The sequence below is a fragment of the Rhinoderma darwinii genome, chromosome 3 (assembly GCF_050947455.1).
Source record: "Rhinoderma darwinii isolate aRhiDar2 chromosome 3, aRhiDar2.hap1, whole genome shotgun sequence".
In the NCBI taxonomy this organism is placed as follows: domain Eukaryota; kingdom Metazoa; phylum Chordata; class Amphibia; order Anura; family Rhinodermatidae; genus Rhinoderma; species Rhinoderma darwinii.
In genome coordinates this window covers 379,266,488-379,284,966 of record NC_134689.1, presented here as the reverse complement: position 1 = coordinate 379,284,966, position 18,479 = coordinate 379,266,488, and the positions used below count along the sequence as shown (strand labels likewise).

Here is an 18,479-nt window from a genome sequence, read left to right as displayed (position 1 = left end):
TGGCTCCATTTACAGGGGGGCATTATGGCACCATCTACAGGGGGGCAGTATGGCGCCATCTACAGGGGGGGCTGTATGGCGCCATCTACAGGGGGGCTGCATGGCGCCATCTACAGGGGGGCTGCATGGCGCCATCTACAGGGGGGCTGCATGGCGCCATCTACAGGGGGCGCTGTGTGGCGGAATCTACAGGGGGGCTGCATGGCGCCATCTACAGGGGGGCTGCATGGCGCCATCTACAGGGGGGCTGCATGGCGCCATCTACAGGAGGGCTGTATGGTGCCATCTACAGGGGGCGCTGTGTGGCGGAATCTACAGGGCGGCACTATCTACAAGGGCGGTTTGTGTGGCACCCAGGGGAGGGGGCCCCAGTCAAAAGTTTGCTATGGGGCCCAATATTTCCTAGTTACGCCCCCGACTGGGACTAAGCCTACATATACTTGGTGATGGTAGGAACCAGCATTAAACTAATTAAAATCACCGAGGGCAGAATGGGAGGAGTGCAAGATCAAAAATGGACACAAACACAAAAGTTTGAACAGAACATTCCAGCAAAATGAAACAAAATGTGTTTGCAGGTGCGAGAACGCCTGTGACTGCAAATTTATACAGCACACAAGAAAATGGCGACAGCACACTGCGAACACTAATGTCACCTAAGCCACTAAAAATAAATAAATATTCATTACTGCTAAATCTACTTACAATAGGGAGGTTCTTAGCGCACATTTTGATCAAATTGTGTGAGCCCACCTGCCACGACAAGGCGACTAGGAGGTGGGAACCTACGCTGCTCATACATCCAGAACTGGGACTAATCCTACATATACTTGGGGATGGTAGGAACCAGCGTTATTGGCGCTCGTTTGCTCCTTTCACAAGAAGATACCTATGGGGACGAGTGATTGCTACCACGATCACTCGTCCCCATGCATTTACATCATGTTGGTAGCACGTCTGCCTGTTTACACAGAAGATGTGCTGCCGACAACAATAATATTTTGAGCTGCATAAACGATACGATCAGCAGATGGACAAGCGTTTGCTCGTTCATCGGCTGATTGTTGCCCTGTTTACACAGGGTAATGATTGGGAACGAGCGCTCATATGAACAATTCTCTGCCCGATCATTGGCCCATGTAAAAGGGCCTTGATAATACATTTGTGTCCTCCACTGCGTTTGCAGCTTATCATTGGTGGAGGTGTTTTGGGGAAAAAGGCTATTCTGATAGTCAGGCTCTCCATAGCATGAAATGGCTGATAATAGAGAACAGTAGATTACATTCAACTGGACAGCAAATAGAGGGTTTTATTGTTTGTTTTTTGGCCATAGTTTTACTTGAATATTATGTATGGACTTCTCACATTCTATTTATCAGGAATAGTCATCGAAGATTTGTCCTTCGTCAATGAGATTAATGTGTGATCACATTAACTAAGGCGGAATTCAGACGACAGGGATTCCCGGCCAGGTGCCGGCCGTTCATAAATCGGCCGGCACCCGGCTGCATTAGGAATATAGACCCCTAATGGGGCTATTCACACGACCGATTTTTTGACGGCCGGGAAAACCGCCCGTCAAAAAATAGGACATGCTCTATTTTCAGCCAGGTGCCCGGCTGCCCGGCTCCCATAGAAGTCTATGGGGCCGGGTAATACACGGCCATCACCGGAATGTGTCCCGAGTGATGGCCGGGTCTACCGTCGCTCGCGCTCTATCTCCTCCTCCTCACAGCGCAGAGTGCATGTGAGGAGGAGGATCTTTTATTGCTCGCTGTAGGAGTCGGAATCCCCAATCCCCGGCTGGGGATTGGGGATTCCGCTACAGGAGAAGTGCGTGACTGCACTGTCCATATATGGACACAGCGAAGTCACGCACTTCTGCAGCGGAATCCCCGACTCTATGGCCGGGGATGCCGCTACAGGAGAAGTGAGTGACTACACTGTCCATATATGGACACAGCGAAGTCACGCACTTCTGCAGCGGAATCCCCGACTCTATGGCCGGGGATGCCGCTACAGGAGAAGTGAGTGACTACACTGTCCATATATGGACACAGCGAAGTCACGCACTTCTGCAGCGGAATCCCCGACTCTATGGCCGGGGATGCCGCTACAGGAGAAGTGAGTGACTACACTGTCCATATATGGACACAGCGAAGTCACGCACTTCTGCAGCGGAATCCCCGACTCTATGGCCGGGGATGCCGCTACAGTAGAAGTGAGTGACTACACTGTCCATATATGGACACAGCGAAGTCACGCACTTCTGCAGCGGAATCCCCGACTCTATGGCCGGGGATGCCGCTACAGGAGAAGTGAGTGACTACACTGTCCATATATGGACACAGCGAAGTGACTAACTTCTGCAGCGAAATCCCCGACTCTATGGCCGGGGATTCAGCTACAGGAGAAGTGAGTGACTACACTGTCCATATATGGACACAGTGACGTCACTCACTTCTGAAGCGGAATTCCCGATCTGTGGCAGGGAATTCCTCTTCAGGAGAAGTCAGTGACTACACTGTCCATATATGGACATTGAAGTCAGTGACTTCTCCTGGAAAGGGGGGGGGGGATGGGTGCAACCTACAGGGGACTGTGTGGCATCACCTACAGGGGGCAGGGTGGGTGGCATCACCTACAGGGGGCAGGGTGGGTGGCATCACCTACAGGGAGCTGGGTGGCATCACCTACAGGGGGCAGGGTGGCATCACCTACAGGGGGCAGGGTGGCATCACCTACAGGGGGCAGGGTGGCATCGCCTACAGGGGGCAGGGTGGCATCGCCTACAGGGGGCAGGGTGGCATCGCCTACAGGGGGCTGTGTGGCATCGCCTATAGGGGGCTGTGTGGCATCGCCTACAGGGGGCTGTGTGGCATCGCCTACAGGGGGCTGTGTGGCATCGCCTACAGGGGGCTGTGTGGCATCGCCTACAGGGGGCTTGGTGGCATCACCTACAGGGGGCTTGGTGGCATCACCTACAGGGGGCTTGGTGGCATTACCTACAGGGGGCTTGGTGGCATTACCTACAGGGGACTTGGTGGCATTACCTACAGGGGACTTGGTGGCATTACCTGCAGGGGGCTGGGTGGCATTACCTGCAGGGGGCTGGGTGGCATCGCCTGCAGGGGGCTGTGTGGCATCGCCTGCAGGGGGCTGTGTGGCATCGCCTGCAGGGGGCTGTGTGGCATCGCCTACAGGGGGCTGTGTGGCATCGCCTACAGGGGGCTGTGTGGCATCGCCTACAGGGGGCTGTGTGGCATCACCTACAGGGGGCTGTGTGGCATTACCTTCAGGGGGCTGGGTGGCATTACCTACCAGGGGGGCTGTGGCATTATCTACAAAGGGCTGTGTGTGGCAACAAATTTTAAATGAAATTCATCCGATTTTAAAACGGACAGGGAAAAAAACGGATTCAAATCGGGTCCAAATCGGCCGGTAAAAACGGCAACTCGGCCCGGAACAGAATCGGAACGGATGCAAAACGGATGCAAACCGGCCGGGAAAATCGGCCAAAAACGGCCGATTTTCCCGGCCGACACTCGGACCCTGTCGTGTGAATGAGGCCTAAGAATAATCCATCAATAAATATTATTGGAAAGTCTCTTTATAAAAAATATGAAACTTCTGCAACTTTCTAATGTACATTATTTGTGTTTTATTTCCTCACCCTTCTCAAGATTTCTGCTTGCTGTCAGTGACTATGAATATTCTTGTTTATATCCTAAGGGCTCATACACACTTTAGTGAAATTCTTTAGTGTGCTATAGTTTTTCTTTTAATGGATAGCACACTGACCCGTTCATTTCTATGGGGCCATGCACACATCTGTTTTTTTAGGGTATGTTCACACGACAGCGTCCGTAACGGCTGAAATTACGGGGATGTTTTCAGGAGGAAACATCCCCGTAATTTCAGCCGTAACGGCATGTGCAGGCGCTTGAACGCCGCGTCCATTACGGACGTAATTGGCGCTGCTATTCATTGGAGTCAATGAATAACGGCTCCAATTACGACCAAAGAAGTGACAGGTCACTTCTTTGATGCGGGCGTCTATTTACGCGCCGTCATTTGACAGCGGCGCGTCAGCCCATTGCTTTCAATGGGCAGATGTTTGTCAACGCTATCGAGGCGCATTTTTCGGACGTAATTCGGGGCAAAAACGCCCGAATTACGTCCGTAATTAGTGCGTGTGAACATACCCTTATGGATATGTGTGTCTATTCCGCAAATTATAGAACAGGTCCTATTCCTGTCCATTTTTGCGGATCAGTCTTGCCCGTTCTAGCCTATGGGTCAGTCAAAAAGAAACAAAAACGGACCACACACGGAAGGCATCTGTGTGCGGCCTGTGTTTGCAGATTGGTTGCTAGGCAAAATCAGGGCGGGCCGATTTTCCCCGCTTTACGTTTTTTTTTTGCAGTCCGGTAAATACGTTAGACACATGGATGCAATACAGATGCAAAATACGTACAAACGGAACGGATGTGGAAAGAACACGGAAACCATACGGACATCAAAACGAACACTCGGATCCGTTTTATATGGCCGTATAAACGGTGCATGAGGCCTAAGGTTGGATACTCATCCTGACCCAATTCTTCTCAGGCCGTGAGTTTGCTACATTAGAATCAAGTCTAGACAATCCTCGGCCAGGGAATTACAAGCAGAACAAATCTCTCTCCTGTCCATTGTATTCGTAGAGGTCAAATGTGAGGCTGGGTTCACACGACCTATTTTCAGACGTAAACGAGGCGTATTATGCCTCGTTTTACGTCTGAAAATAGGGCTACAATACTTCGGCAAACATCTGCCCATTCATTTGAATGGGTTTGCCGACGTACTGTGCAGACGACCTGTCATTTACGCGTCGTCGTTTGACAGCTGTCAAACGACGACGCGTAAATGGACTGCCTCGGCAAAGAAGTGCAGGGCACTTCTTTGCCACGTAATTTGAGCTGTTCTTCATTGAACTCAATGAAGCACAGCTCAAGATTTACGAGCGTCTCAGACGGCTCGCAAAATGCGAGGAGGAGCATTTACGTGTGAAACGAGGCAGCTGTTAACAGTCTGTCTTTTCACACGTAAATGCCTCTCATCGTGTGAACATACCCTAAGAGTCCGGAGACCAGACAGATCACAGAGTCTTGCCTAGACGCAATATATTGTAATAAACCTTCAGGTTCACTAGTAGGATATTTTAGGTCCTTAAAGCGGTTACCCGGGGACCAAAAATTGCATTGCAATAAATATATTTATGTGAAACGAAGTAACTTACTAGTATACTTTAATTAAAAATTCTGTGTTAAATGGTGCATTTCAAACCTCATGAATTATTCAGGAAGTGCTGGAGCTTTTCTAATAGTGATGACGCTCTGACACAGCCCCACGTGACTGAGCTCTTGCTTCATGTGCTGTTTATGAACATGACCACAAGGGGCTGTCACATTGCCTCCCGACGTCCATATTTGGTCAATTCAGGGGTTTCCTAACGCTGGAGTCCCCGAGCACCTGGCGAATCCACAACTTCTGCCCACGTCACTGTCACTGTCCATATATGGACAGTGACGTCGGCAGAGTAGTACTGGAGTCCTGGAGCAGAGCATCACTTGATGCTCTGCTCGGGGACTACATGACTACTCTGCCGACGTCACTGTCCATATATGGACAGTGACAGTGACGTGGGCAGAAGTTGTGGAGTCCCGAGCAAAGCATCAGCTGATGTTCTGCTCCAGGACTACTCTGCCGACGTCATTGGCTAATGCTCTGCTCGAGGACTCCAGCGATAGGAAACCCCTGAATTGACCAAATATGGACGTCGGGAGCAGTGCTGGAGTCCCGAGTAAAGCGCTAGCTGATGCTCTGCTTGGGACTCAAGCAATAGGCAATGTGACAGCCCCTCGCAGTCATGTTCACAAACAGCACATGAAGCAAGAGCTCAGTCACATTGCGAGCGTAATCTCTACTAGAAAAGCTCCAGCACTTTCGGAATAATTCATTTAGCGCAGAATTTTTAATTAAAGTATATTAGTAAGTTACTTAGTTTCACATAAATATATTATTGCAATGCAATTTTTGGTCCCCGGATAACTCCTTTAACCCCTTAACGACCGGCATATAGCGTTTTTATGGTGGCCGTTCAGGGTAGTTCTTCTGAAGCGCCGCCTTTTCACGGGCAGCACTTCAGAAGACGTTTTCCCGCATTGCGCGCGGTGCTCCTGAAGCCCGGGCTGTTGCTAACAGCCTGGGGATTAAGGGCATTGATCAGAGACCACTAGTAGTGTTCTCCGATCATGTTTAACCCCTCAGATGCTGCGCTAAATAGTGAGCGCTGCATCTGAGTGGTTCTAGAGGGAGGGGGCTCCCTCTCTTAGGCTGGATTCACACGAGCATGTTCGGTCCGTAAAGGACAGAACGTAGAACGTATTTCAGCCGCAAGTCCCGGACCGAACACACTGCAGGGAGCCGGGCTCCTAGCGTCATAGTTATGTACGACACTAGGAGTCCGTCCTTTACGGACCGAACATGCTCGTGTGAATCCAGCCTTACCGTGCAGATGGTTACTATGGCAGCCTGGCAGCCTAACAAAGGCCTAGTAAATGCCTGTTAGGTCAGTTTTACACTGACAGGCAGTAAGGCTGGGTTCACACACTCTATTTACGTACGTAATTCGGGCGTTTTATCCCCGAATTGCGTCCGAAAATACGGCTCCAAAACGTCGGCAAACATCTGCCCATTCATTTGAATGGGCTTTACGATGTTCTGTGCCGACGGTCATTTTTTTTTACACGCCGCTGTCAAAAGACGGCGTGTAAAAAAGACGCCCGCGTCAAAGAAGTGCCTGTCACTTCATGAGACGTAATTGGAGCGGTTTTCCCTTGACTCCATGGAAAAACAGCTCCAATTATGTCCGAAATGGACGCAGCGAAAAGCGCCTGCACATGCCATTGCGTCTGAAATTCCGGAGCGTTTTTTTCCTGAAAACAGCTCCGTAATTTCAGCCGTAACAGAGCCTGCCGTGTGAACATACCCTAACACTGCAATACAAAAGTATTGCAGTGTATTATAAAAGCGATCAAAAGAACGCACAGTAAAGTCCCCTAGTGGAACTAAAAAAAAGTTTAATAAAGTTTGTGATAAATAAAAATCCTAAGTAAAAAAAAATTAAAACCCACTTTTTCCCCTTACAAAATACTTTATTATGAAAAAAAGTGAAAAGTTACACATATTTCATATCGCTGCGTCCGTAACGACCCCCAACTATAAAAGGGACGCATTTTTTAACCCGCACGGTGAACGCCATAAAAAATGAAATAAAATACAAATGCCAGATCTGCTGTTTTCTATTTATCCTGCCTTCAAAAAAATTTGAGAAAAACTGATCAAAAAGTCATATCTACTCCAAAATGGTACCAATAAAAATGTCATTCCGCAAAAAAAAAAGCCCTCATACAGCTATGTCAGCAGACAGAGAAAAAGGTTATGGCTCTTAAAATATTGCGACACAAAAACAATTTTAGAAAATAGTGTTTTTGTGTAAAAGTAGTAAAACATAAAAATATATATATAAATTTGGTATCGCCGCACTCGTAAACGACCCGCTGAATAAAGTTGTTATTTATACCACACGGTAAACAGCGTAAATTTAAGGCATAAAAGTGGCAAAAGGAAAAACTAAAAAAAAAAAATGGTTAGTCAATAAGGTTTAAAATACCTTCAGTATTAAGGGGTTAAAGTTTTTCATCTTTTGGATGTAAACAAAAAAAATCTATTCACTGACAGCAAGAAGATGATGTATATATTAAAGTTGCAGTCCTTTTACTTACATAAAATCAGAAAACCCCCTGTGAAGAAACCATGAACTGCTGAAGACTTTTAGCTATAGTGCACTTCAACCTCCAGCCACTGGGTGTCGCAACAGACTAGAGTCCAACCTCATCTCAGTTTTTAAGCTTTAATGACAGCAATTCTTACTGACACCTTATAGCTAAACTACAAGTCCCGGCATCCTATACGCAGATTTGCAGCCAATCCGCGTTTAGGATTTTTTTTTTCACTGGCGCTGCCGGGGCGCGCGGGCGGCTTTTGTGTGAGGAGGAAGCGGGCGGTGGTGACCCGGACACACCCGGAAAAAACCCGAAACGTACCGGGGGGGAGGGAGGGGGTATTAAGTCACCCGGGAGCCGACATCCGGAAGCCTCACACGACGCCAGGAAACCCCTGGACATTAAAACACCCGTCAACCCCTGAAACGGAGGCCCCGCACCTTGAGCGCTCTCATACCCCCAACCGGGTGTACACACCTGCCAGAAACGTCATCGCTGGGAGGTTTAAATTCCATAGACACCCGAATAAAAGAACAGTCGCCATTTTATGTCGCCCCCTCAAAAAGACTCACCCGAAAAATATTATAAAGAACTGTACAGACGCCTGGGTTTTTATTTTCTTTTTTTATCAGCCTGGGGGGGGTGAAGCCCGGATATTACGTCAGACACCCGGTTTTCCTCCCCCCTCCTTACGGCCATCCGCGGGTTCCTGTCGCTGAGTCGGAGACACCGGGATCTAGAATGGAACAAACTGAAGGTGATAACGGGAGGAGGGAGGTGATATGTCACATACTGTCAGGCCAGCCTAGACCGAAGAGCTGACACTCTAGTGAGGGGAGGGGCGTGTCTATATATACATTACTACGTGTCTCCAGATCGAACAATACAACATCTGGATTGGTTTTGGATCATCAATGTGGAGATCTGGGGGAGGGGAGTGGGGTAATATTGACTTGTGATATGAGGCTGGTCACAGGAGCTGACACTCTACTTGATCTGTGTGTACCTAGAGCGATAGTTATATAGAAATATGTATGGAGGTGTGTATATATATATACGTGTATGTACGTTCAATAGGGTGTCACTGTGGACGGGATTCTAGAGGGTGCTCCACTCACCAGGTTGACCGCCAAACCTGTAGTTTTTACAAAATATCACAACAAGAGTGGCCTCCAATAGACTAAGTCAGAAAATAGAAATATTTATTTATTTATGACTGGAGTGCCCCTCTTGTGCCGCTATATATATATATATAATTTGTACTGATACTTAGTAGAGGACTGTTTACATGTGGAATGATGGTGATGATGGATATGGGTGTGCTGGACGCTCCTGTGGGGGTGAGAGTCCTATAAATAATGTATGCCAATATGCGCGTTCACGTGTATATAGTGTGTATGTGGGTATATATATATATTACTATGACTGGACCAGGTAGACATGTCTAGTGATTGGCTGCTAATTTGGGCTGTCTTCTGTTTGTGTCTACGGGAGTTCTTATTGTTTGGCTGGGGGAGATGTGAGATAGATATATATATATATATATATATATATATCTATCTCATACACACAGGATCTGATACATCTGGGTCTGGTTTGTGTCATGTGTAAGTACAGTACAATGAAGCTGTGTGTTGTGTGTCTGTCCTAGCAGTAGAGCTGTACAATCAGTATTTGTATCCTATGTTCCAGATACTCTTGTCCATATAGGCCTCGTAGTGGGGGTGCCTTGTCTGTACCCCTCTATTAGATGTTCTGGTCTTCAGGGGTTCCTGCAAACAGGGGCCACTTATCATCCGATGTTAGATTGCTGGGGGGCTGACTGCTGGGACCCCCATTGTGGAGAGTTGTATACAGTAGGCCGCATGCCGCCGGATCAGTTGTTGTTTCTGTATCTCACAGACACTTGTATAAATGAGGTGGATGTTGTAACATTGAGAACAGACCTCCGGGGGAAATGTCACAATTATTGCTCCTCAGTAAGTTTAGGTGGCTGCCTAGCAACAGGTGCAGTGGGGTTTGGTGACACTGGTCAAGTCCTAGGTTTCCAACCTGTGATTATAGTGTGGCTGGTCAGGTTTCTCAATGAGCTCTGTGTATACAATACAGCAAGCAGAGGTTCTACTACTGGTCCAGGTAATCACATGACTGATCACATGATCTGGGTCTTATTAGTCATAAGACCGCTATGGTAGTGTCCTGAATGTCTGGGTGTAACAGAAGAAGTCTATAGTGTAATAGTTGTGTTCCCCAAGGATTGAATTTCTTCTTTTCTAATCTGATAAAGTAGGAAACTCCTCTCCATTACATACAGAGCCTCCCCCACATATTACATATTAAGGCGTCATGCACACGACCGTGCTCGTAATTACGACTCGTAATTACGAGCACGGGCGGGCACGGCCGGCCGCGGGCAGCCGGCCGCTTTTGCGAGCCGTGCTGTCATTATAAAGTATAGCAGCACGGCCCGAAAAATAGAACATGTTCTATTTTTTTAACGGCACGGGCACCTTCCCGTGAGAAAACGGGAAGGTGCCCGTGGGTAACAGAAGTCTATGAGCCCGTTATTGCGGGTCGTAATTACGACCCGCAATAACGGGTGTTTTTACGGTCGTGTGCATGAGGCCTTAGAGGATGAGCAGTGGACACGATTGTTTCTCATCTAGAATCCATTTACTACAATGTATCAGAGATTTGCCTAGACTGGATACAATTGTATTTACTACTCAGATGAAAGCAGGACTAGGTGTTGGGGACCGTTCACACCGCCAGGTTTTGATGAGGCTTTTGGCACAGAATCCAAATTAAATCTGCTAACATTCACCTACAATAGATGTGAATCCAGATTTTTTTGTAAACCCATTAGCAAGTCCTGGAAAAGTCCAAGCATGTTCAGTCTTCTCACGCGTTCCACATGGATTAACCCCGTTGAATGGGTCTATTCCACGCGTGGCTCTGCTTCACGTGAACTGCACATCTGCAGCATAAATCCGGAGTTGCAATGGGCAAATTCAATGTGGATTTGTAATAGAATCTGCGGCTGAAAACTGAGGCGGACACTCGTATTTGTTATTCAATGGGACTAATCCACGTCTTTTCCATGCGGAATATTGAGCATGTTGCAGATTATAAACATGGCATTTGTTTCCATTCACAGACTGCAAGCAGAAATCTTACACCTGATGAGGAATTTAAACAAAGTATATTAGAGGTCTATAATTTGTCCTAAAATGATTACTCGTCCGTTCTAGACAATAACATTTGTGATGGGAATCGTTTAGGCCTCATGCACACGACCGTAAGTGTTATTACTGTCCGCAAATACGAATGCACATCCGTAACTGTCTGCAATTGCGGAAGTGCCCATAGATTTCTATGGAGCGAGTCCATGCCGCAATTGTGGACAAGAACAGGACGTGGTCTATATTTTGCGGATCATTTCTATGGACCGGACACACATCTGTAAATATACAGAAAGGTGTTCGTGGCCAATAGAAATGAATAGGTCCGCAAGTTTTGTGTTCATACGGCCTTGGATGTGTTGTCCCGGATTAGGAATGGAAAGGGTTAAAAACTTTTTAATAAAGGTAACTGAGAATCCTTATTCCGTCGACTTGTATCACACAGCTCAGTTATGAGTAGGCCACAAGTCTTCTATAGTGACTATCGCCTAACGGCAACAGAGATGCTCCGTTCATGGTGGCGCGTGCGCGGGCATATACGAGAGATGTTGCCCACTGGTTCGGCTGAGATGGTGTGATGGAGACCTTGTTATCTGTTGGACATTGCCAGTGTTCAGCTGAGCTGGAAGTCACCTTAGTGAAAGGTCGGGGAAGTTTACTCAGTCACATTCTAGGAAATGAATGTCATGATGCCGATAATAGGAGGGGGATCCCCACACTACAGAAACCTCCATCTGTATCATACTGATCTGTTACATGGGATCCAGAGCGCCTGATGTGGTTACCGGACCTCCCCACAAGCCGACACATACCCGTCCCATTCTACATTATGGTGCTGTTTTAGGGCATCCTGTGTCTTGCATTTTGTGGTGTACAATAAGGGCAAAACACAGCAGAGAAAAATGTGAAAAGAGTTTCTTAGAACTGCTTTTTAAAGGGAAGGTTCACCTTCAGGCCGGGATCACACAGACCGTTTTTATGCAGTTTTCGGACCAGTTTATTGAAGGCAAACACAGGAATGGACACAAAAGAAAGGAGATGCAGCAGATTTTTTTTCATACCTTTCCTTCATTTTGGATCCACTTTGGAGCCAAAAACTGCATCAAAATTGTGTGTGTGATCCTGGGCTTAAACATCTTTTGACTTGTTCACTGAAACATCTCAGAAGATGCCATCGGTGGGGTCTGTGCTCCGTGACCCCCTCCACCCACTAAGATGAAGGGGCTGCTGTGCTCCTTGGAGCATATGCCCCTTTGTCTTCTGACGTGGAGATCTTCGGATCTCTGAGCCTGTAGATGGGAATCTCCCATTCACTGCAGTGGGACTGTAATGTGCATACAAACCCATTGCAGTTAATAGGAGATTTGGAGGTGCGCCGTGGCCCCTTCATTCCAGCGATCGGTGGGGTTCACAGGATACAGACCCCCCCCCCCCTCCTGATCAACTCCTTTGAATACATGAGGCAGAACCTTCACTTGAATAGAAGCAAAACCCAGCTGATGGCAGTAAGGACGTGTTCACACACTGGGTTTGATTTATTTGTTTTTTTTCTAACCAGAACGAGGATTCTTTCCTTTATACTTTGCCTCAAAATGCATCAAAAATGGCGTGTGTCAATTTAACCCAAAACCACTGGAAAAACTTGTTTGCGTACACTGCAGTCGTTGCCCATAGAGTGTGTGGCACAGTTACCACCTCCTGCATTTGGGGGCTTAGGCTAAATTCAAATCTGCGTTGGATTCTCCGTCACAGTTTCTTCCATGTTTGTTAAAACTATGGACACCATGACAGACTATTATGGCTGCCGAGCACCGACGTGATGGATCCTGCGTTCTGTCAATTTTGTTGTTCTGTTCTTATGATGGAGCAGAGCAATGGCATTCAAGAACGCAGATGTGAACAAGGCCTTAGTAACATGGTTGTGAGGCTGAAAAAAGACATATGTCCTTCCTTCCAGCCTATTAACCTGCAATGTTGATCCAGAGGAAGGTAAAAAGCACGTTATCTTAGGGGAAAAATCCTTCCCGGCTCCGATATGGCATTAATAATAAATCCCCTGATGGTTCTCCAGTGATCCAGTGACAATAACTTGTAATATTATTACACACAAAGTCATCGACTCCTTTTGAACTCTCTCAGTGAATTGACCATAACCACATTCTCTGGCCGAGAGTTCCAGTCTCGCTTCTCTCACAGTAAAGAATCTATTATGATTGTGTAGAAACCTTCTTTCCTCTAGACCAGTTTCCCAACCTCTTCAGGCTCGAGGCACCCCTGGGATTTTTTTTTACTCCGGCGCCCCTACCAAAAATTGTATACAAAACAGCTAAAAACAAGCACGACACGCTTAGGACAAGTTCACACAGTGTTTTTTGTAAGGAAGAAAAAAATCTTTAATTGCCAGCATTGTTTGACGCTTTTTTCCGTGTGTTTTTGCAGTGTTTTTTCTTGCCTGCGTTTTTTAAGCCGTTGACGCTAATGCAAAAACTGCAGGCAAAAAACACTCCAAACGAGCGCCGCAGGTTTTTTTGGCTCCTATTGATTTGAATTGGAGGTCAGAGGTGGAAACCGTTTGAAGAAAGAGGCTGACATTTTTTTTTTTTTCCACAAATGGCCAAAGCCCTTTTGGGAAAAAAAAATGTATGGCAGATTTACCGAGGTAGGCCAGCAAGCTTGGTCTGAAGAATAAGATGCATTTTATGCTTTGCTACCTCTTTACATTACACCGCACCCCCCAAACAAAACACTTTCAGCAATGAGGAAATGGCCATCGGCCCCCCCTCACAGTAAAGTGACCATCGGCCCCCCCTCACAGTAAAGTGACCATCGTCCCCCCCTCACAGTAAAGTGACCATCGGCCCCCCCTCACAGTAAAGGGACCAGCGCCTCCAGTAAAGTGAACATCAGCCCCCCCCCCACAGTAAAATGTCCATCATTATCCCCCCACCCTAGCCCAGAGCACATGGGTAGGCAAACAAAGATGTCCTCTTTGTTTGCCTACCCATGAACATACCCTTAGGCTGGGTTCACACGACCTATTTTCAGGCGTAAACGAGGCGTATTATGCCTCGTTTTACGTCTGAAAATAGGGCTACAATACGTCGGCAAACATCTGCCCATTCATTTGAATGGGTTTGCCGACGTATTGTGCAGACGTCCTGTAATTTACGCGTCGTCGTTTGACAGCTGTCAAACGACAACGCGTAAATTGACTGCCTCGGCAAAGAAGTGCAGGACACCTCTTTGCAACGTCATTTGAGCCGTTCTTCATTGAACTCAATGAAGAGCAGCTCAAGATTTACGAGCGTCACAGACGCCTCGCATAATGCGAGGAGCTTTTACGTCTGAAACGAGGCAGCTGTTTTCTCTTGAAAACAGTCTGCCTTTTCACACGTAAAAGGCACTTCTCGTGTGAACATACCCTTACCGGCATCACGATTGCAGAGGTTTTCGGGCTGTTCAGTTTTGATGATTTTGTGAAGATCAATGCATGAAGACATGGGAATAAGTGGCCTGTATGAGCTTTGGGTATCTTGAAGTCTTATTTTTAGGAGGTTTTGTGCGTCTCCGGCTCTGCTTGGGTCAGATTTTTCTGCATTTTTTGCGAAACGTTACGCTCTGACGCAAAATTACATAATGGCACTCATCGATGTAAAGTGCTGGGTGACATTTTCACAATATACCAAATGTCGAGTTTCTGAAATTATGAGGGTGTAATATGAATTTTATATTTTATAAATCAGGTGTTATTTGTGTTTGTCAAATGTGTGAAAATTGACCTGGCAAAGAAAGGTTAATTGGCCTTTTTACAAAAATACGTGTTGTTGGCATAGATACACATTGTCTTTTGTAGAAATCCCCCTGAAATCAGAGGGTTCTGTCAATGTAGCGGTTAATGATGTAAAGGACTACACTGGTGTGAACGGGGGCCTGTTTCTGATGTATTTCTCGGGGTGGATGCCTTCTTAAAGGGAAGGTGTCATGATTTTTTTTTTTTTTTATCATATTGCTTTCAATAAAATATAAACAAAAATGTTATTTATTAGTGTTGTCCTGTTCTAATTTTTACTGTGTTCAAACTTTTACTTCTCTATGGGGGCTGCCATTTTTTTTTCATCTCTGTATGTGTCGATTAACAACACATACAGAGATGGAATACGGCACATACATCCCCATAGAGAATGCAAACGGGAGCCGTTCCATTCTCGGAAGCGTACGCCGTCTGTGTGGGAACGGCGCATGCGCATGCAAGGAATGGGAGCGTAGACCAGCGGAGGCGGCAGGTAATTTATGTTCGTGTATGTGATGTGTGTATTATGTTCGTGTGATACTGTCTGCTGAGCACTGTATGTAATCCTCCTACACTGTGCAGTCGCTCAGAAAATGGCGGCACACAGTGTAGGAGGTTTGAAGATTCAAACTCTTCCTTCTCCTGGCGCTAGCCAGAAGAAGGGAGGGGGGATTGTGTGAGGACACTAGAGCGAGTGTGTCCACCCCAATTTTACAGCATAAATCAATGAGGTTGCTTTACCACAGTGACCATGCTGCAATTTTGGGAACTGCTCCCTCTAGTGGCCAGCACTTGGAAATGTTATAAATTAGAATCTAATTTATAATATTTCCTGATTTGTGAAAAAATTAAAACAATGTGTAATCACTCAAATAATAATTGTTTAACTGAAAAAAAATTATAATAATTTCTATCGACACATTCCCTTTAAGTTGCTTAGATTTTTTTCATTTTCGATTCATAGGGACAGGAAGTGAGAAATCAAGAGTCTTGTGAATAAATCCTTGTGATTTATCCTGTCCTAATCTTGCTGAGAACTTCCTCTCTTTGATCTCTTGGCTTCGGTGCGTTGCGGTTGACTTGATTTTATGGGTTGTCTTCTAATCGGTAACCAGGATCAGATGTACGGTAATGGAAAAAATATCTGAGGTTTGCCTCTAAGGCTCTGTTCACATCTTGTTTTGGAAGACTGTGACATATCCCACTGTATCGACATACGTCGCCTATTGTCTCTCTTTGTAAACTACACGGTATATGTTTTTTACTGTATGCCACTGCGTATGCTAAAAGGACACTCTTTCGGCATACGCCGGGTGCATGGGGCGCTATGGATGCTTTCCCAGCACATACAACAAACCAGGGGAGAAACTGGATGTTTACAGAGCCTGAAATATGGTTCTCTTCTGTGTTGTTTGCTTTCCATGGCAGGAATTAAAGTGCACATGTCACGAGACAGATGTAATATTAAAGGAGGGCGACTGCAAGATGCCATAAATTGTTAAAATATCCCAATCCCTCCTTCGGCAGATGTAGATGTGTATTACGTGTAGGGCAGCCAGAAATGTGTGTAATTGCAGTATTTTTTTTTCATTGCTGGTTTCTGCAAGTTCCCAATCATTTCTATGCTTGATAAGTGGCTTTTCCTGGTGTGATATAAGAGCTGTGTTGGGAGCCAATAAGATGTCCTCTGCTTTTCCGATCCCCCACACGCTGTTTCAGGGAGCGAGACTGCAGCTGCACCTCCCTCCTCCCGCACCTAAATTGTTGTCTTTTTGCTATATTACACTAGGTGGGATTTTGTGGTGACTGAGGGGGATTCTGAACATTTAGGCCCTGTTCACACAGTTTTTTTTTGCAGGCAGAAAATTCTGCCTGGAAAAATAAGCTCTGTTTTTTTTTTTGTGTGGTTTTGCACCACAGGCATTTTTTACCCGATTTTGTTACCTATTTCTTCAACAGGCATAGGATAAGAACTGCGAACGGTTTTTGACATAAGACACGTCAAAAAACACGTCGGCCGTTTGCAGCGTTTTTCCGTCTCTCATTGATTTCAATGGGATTTTTCAGGCGGAAAACGCCTCAAGATATGGCATGTCGTTTCTTTTTCCTGTCAGCGTTTTTTCCTGTTCGCAGGAAAAAGCTGCCTCCACCTCCCATTAAAAACCATGGGAGGCAATTTCTGCCGCGGTTTTTGCAGCAAAAAAAACGGTGTGAACAGGGCCTTTCAGAGAAGTAGAAAAGTGCTCATATTGTACTTACTCCCTCCATCTTCTCTGCGCGCTGTCTGACCTCCTACGATGACATTGCAGGCCAGGTGACGCTGCAGCCTGTGATTGGCTGCAGCGGTCACATGGGATGAAACATCCCAGGAGGCCGGACTGAGGGCGTTCTGGGTAAGTATGTTTTTTTTTAAATAGAGGCTTAGGGAAATATTATGAACCGAATAGATCTCCCTTATTAAAGAAAATAAAAACTAAAGTAAAAATAGGCATTGAGCATGGCAGATAGAACAAGTTTAAGTAACAGGATAATACTATTTATGTATATTCTGACTAATAGTCTTATTTGGCTGGGGGAGAGACTGTTCAAGATTCTAGAAGGCATCTTGCGGGACCTGGTCTGGAGAGGCCGCAGGGCAAGAGGTGTTGTGCCGGAAAGAGGAGAAAGGTGGTCTGGACGTGCCAGATTTCAGGTTCTACTTTTTGGCTACACATCTACAATACCTAATAAATTGGGAGGAATTTGAAGGTTTAAAAAGAAAAAAATTATAAAAAATGTTGCGTAATACTAAGAGGAAGGTTAGAGATATTTGGGAGTTGTTGGAAACAGGCCAGCCGGATATTAATATAGTCAATATGTATATTGGTAATTTATTATGGAGAGTTTTTGGGGTAAGGTAAAAAAAGAAATGAAGATCCAAGGGGCATTTCAATTTACCCCTCTTTTCCTTAAGAAAAATTTGACGGAGGTTTGGAAAATCCAAGAGGGATGTTTTTGGCATAAATTTGGATTAACCCCTTCCCGCTCCTTGACGTACTATTACGTCATGGCAGCTCTATCGTTCGCGCTCCATGCCGTAATAGTACGTCTTGCAGTTAGAACAGCGGTGCGCGCGCCCGGCGCGTTCATGCGCTGTGATAGCTGCTGTTTCTGACAGCAGGCTATCACGGCATAATGGGACGGGACCATTTACTATGGTCCCGCCTCGCCGATCGCCGCTATTGGCTAGTCAGTGAGTAACTAGCCAATAGCAGCGATCGGTCTCATTCAGCACAGCAGTGCTCGAGCCCGGCGTTCCTGAGCTGTGATAGCTGCTGTTTCTGACAGCATGCTATCACAGCATAATGGGCCGGGACCATTTACTATGGTCCCGCCTCGCCGATCGCCGCTATTGGCTAGTCAGTGAGTAACTAGCCAATAGCAGCGATCATTCTCGTCACTTCCTCTCTCTGACCTCACATCCTGCTGCAACCGCCCTGAACGCCCTGTTGGAGTTAGCGAGGCGTTGAGATCGGTTGTGAGCAGAGAGTCAGAGAGAAAAGAAGTGAAAAAAAGTGAAAAAAAGTTTCTAAAACAACGTTTTTTTTGCTTCCCACCACCCCATCCACTACCCACTCCTGTTCCCTTCCTCTTTGAGTTCTACCCACGTTTTTTGGTCAGTGATCTCCTATCACTGAC

The 18,479-nt window shown here is 46.3% G+C and overlaps 1 protein-coding gene across 5 annotated transcripts in view; it reads left to right on the top strand.

The window, feature by feature from the left end:
* The first annotated feature begins 8,039 nt into the window (after nucleotides 1-8,039).
* Nucleotides 8,040-18,479, top strand: part of NSD3 (nuclear receptor binding SET domain protein 3) — a 131,901-nt gene continuing 121,461 nt past the window's right edge. For 3 of the 5 annotated variants that reach the window (XM_075858830.1, XM_075858829.1, XM_075858828.1), the window contains exon 1: nucleotides 8,041-8,586. The gene's annotated coding sequence lies outside the window, so the exon portion shown is untranslated. Of the gene's footprint in view, nucleotides 8,587-18,479 lie in introns of all 5 variants that reach the window. The other 2 variants (XM_075858827.1, XM_075858825.1) reach the window with 1 other exon arrangement.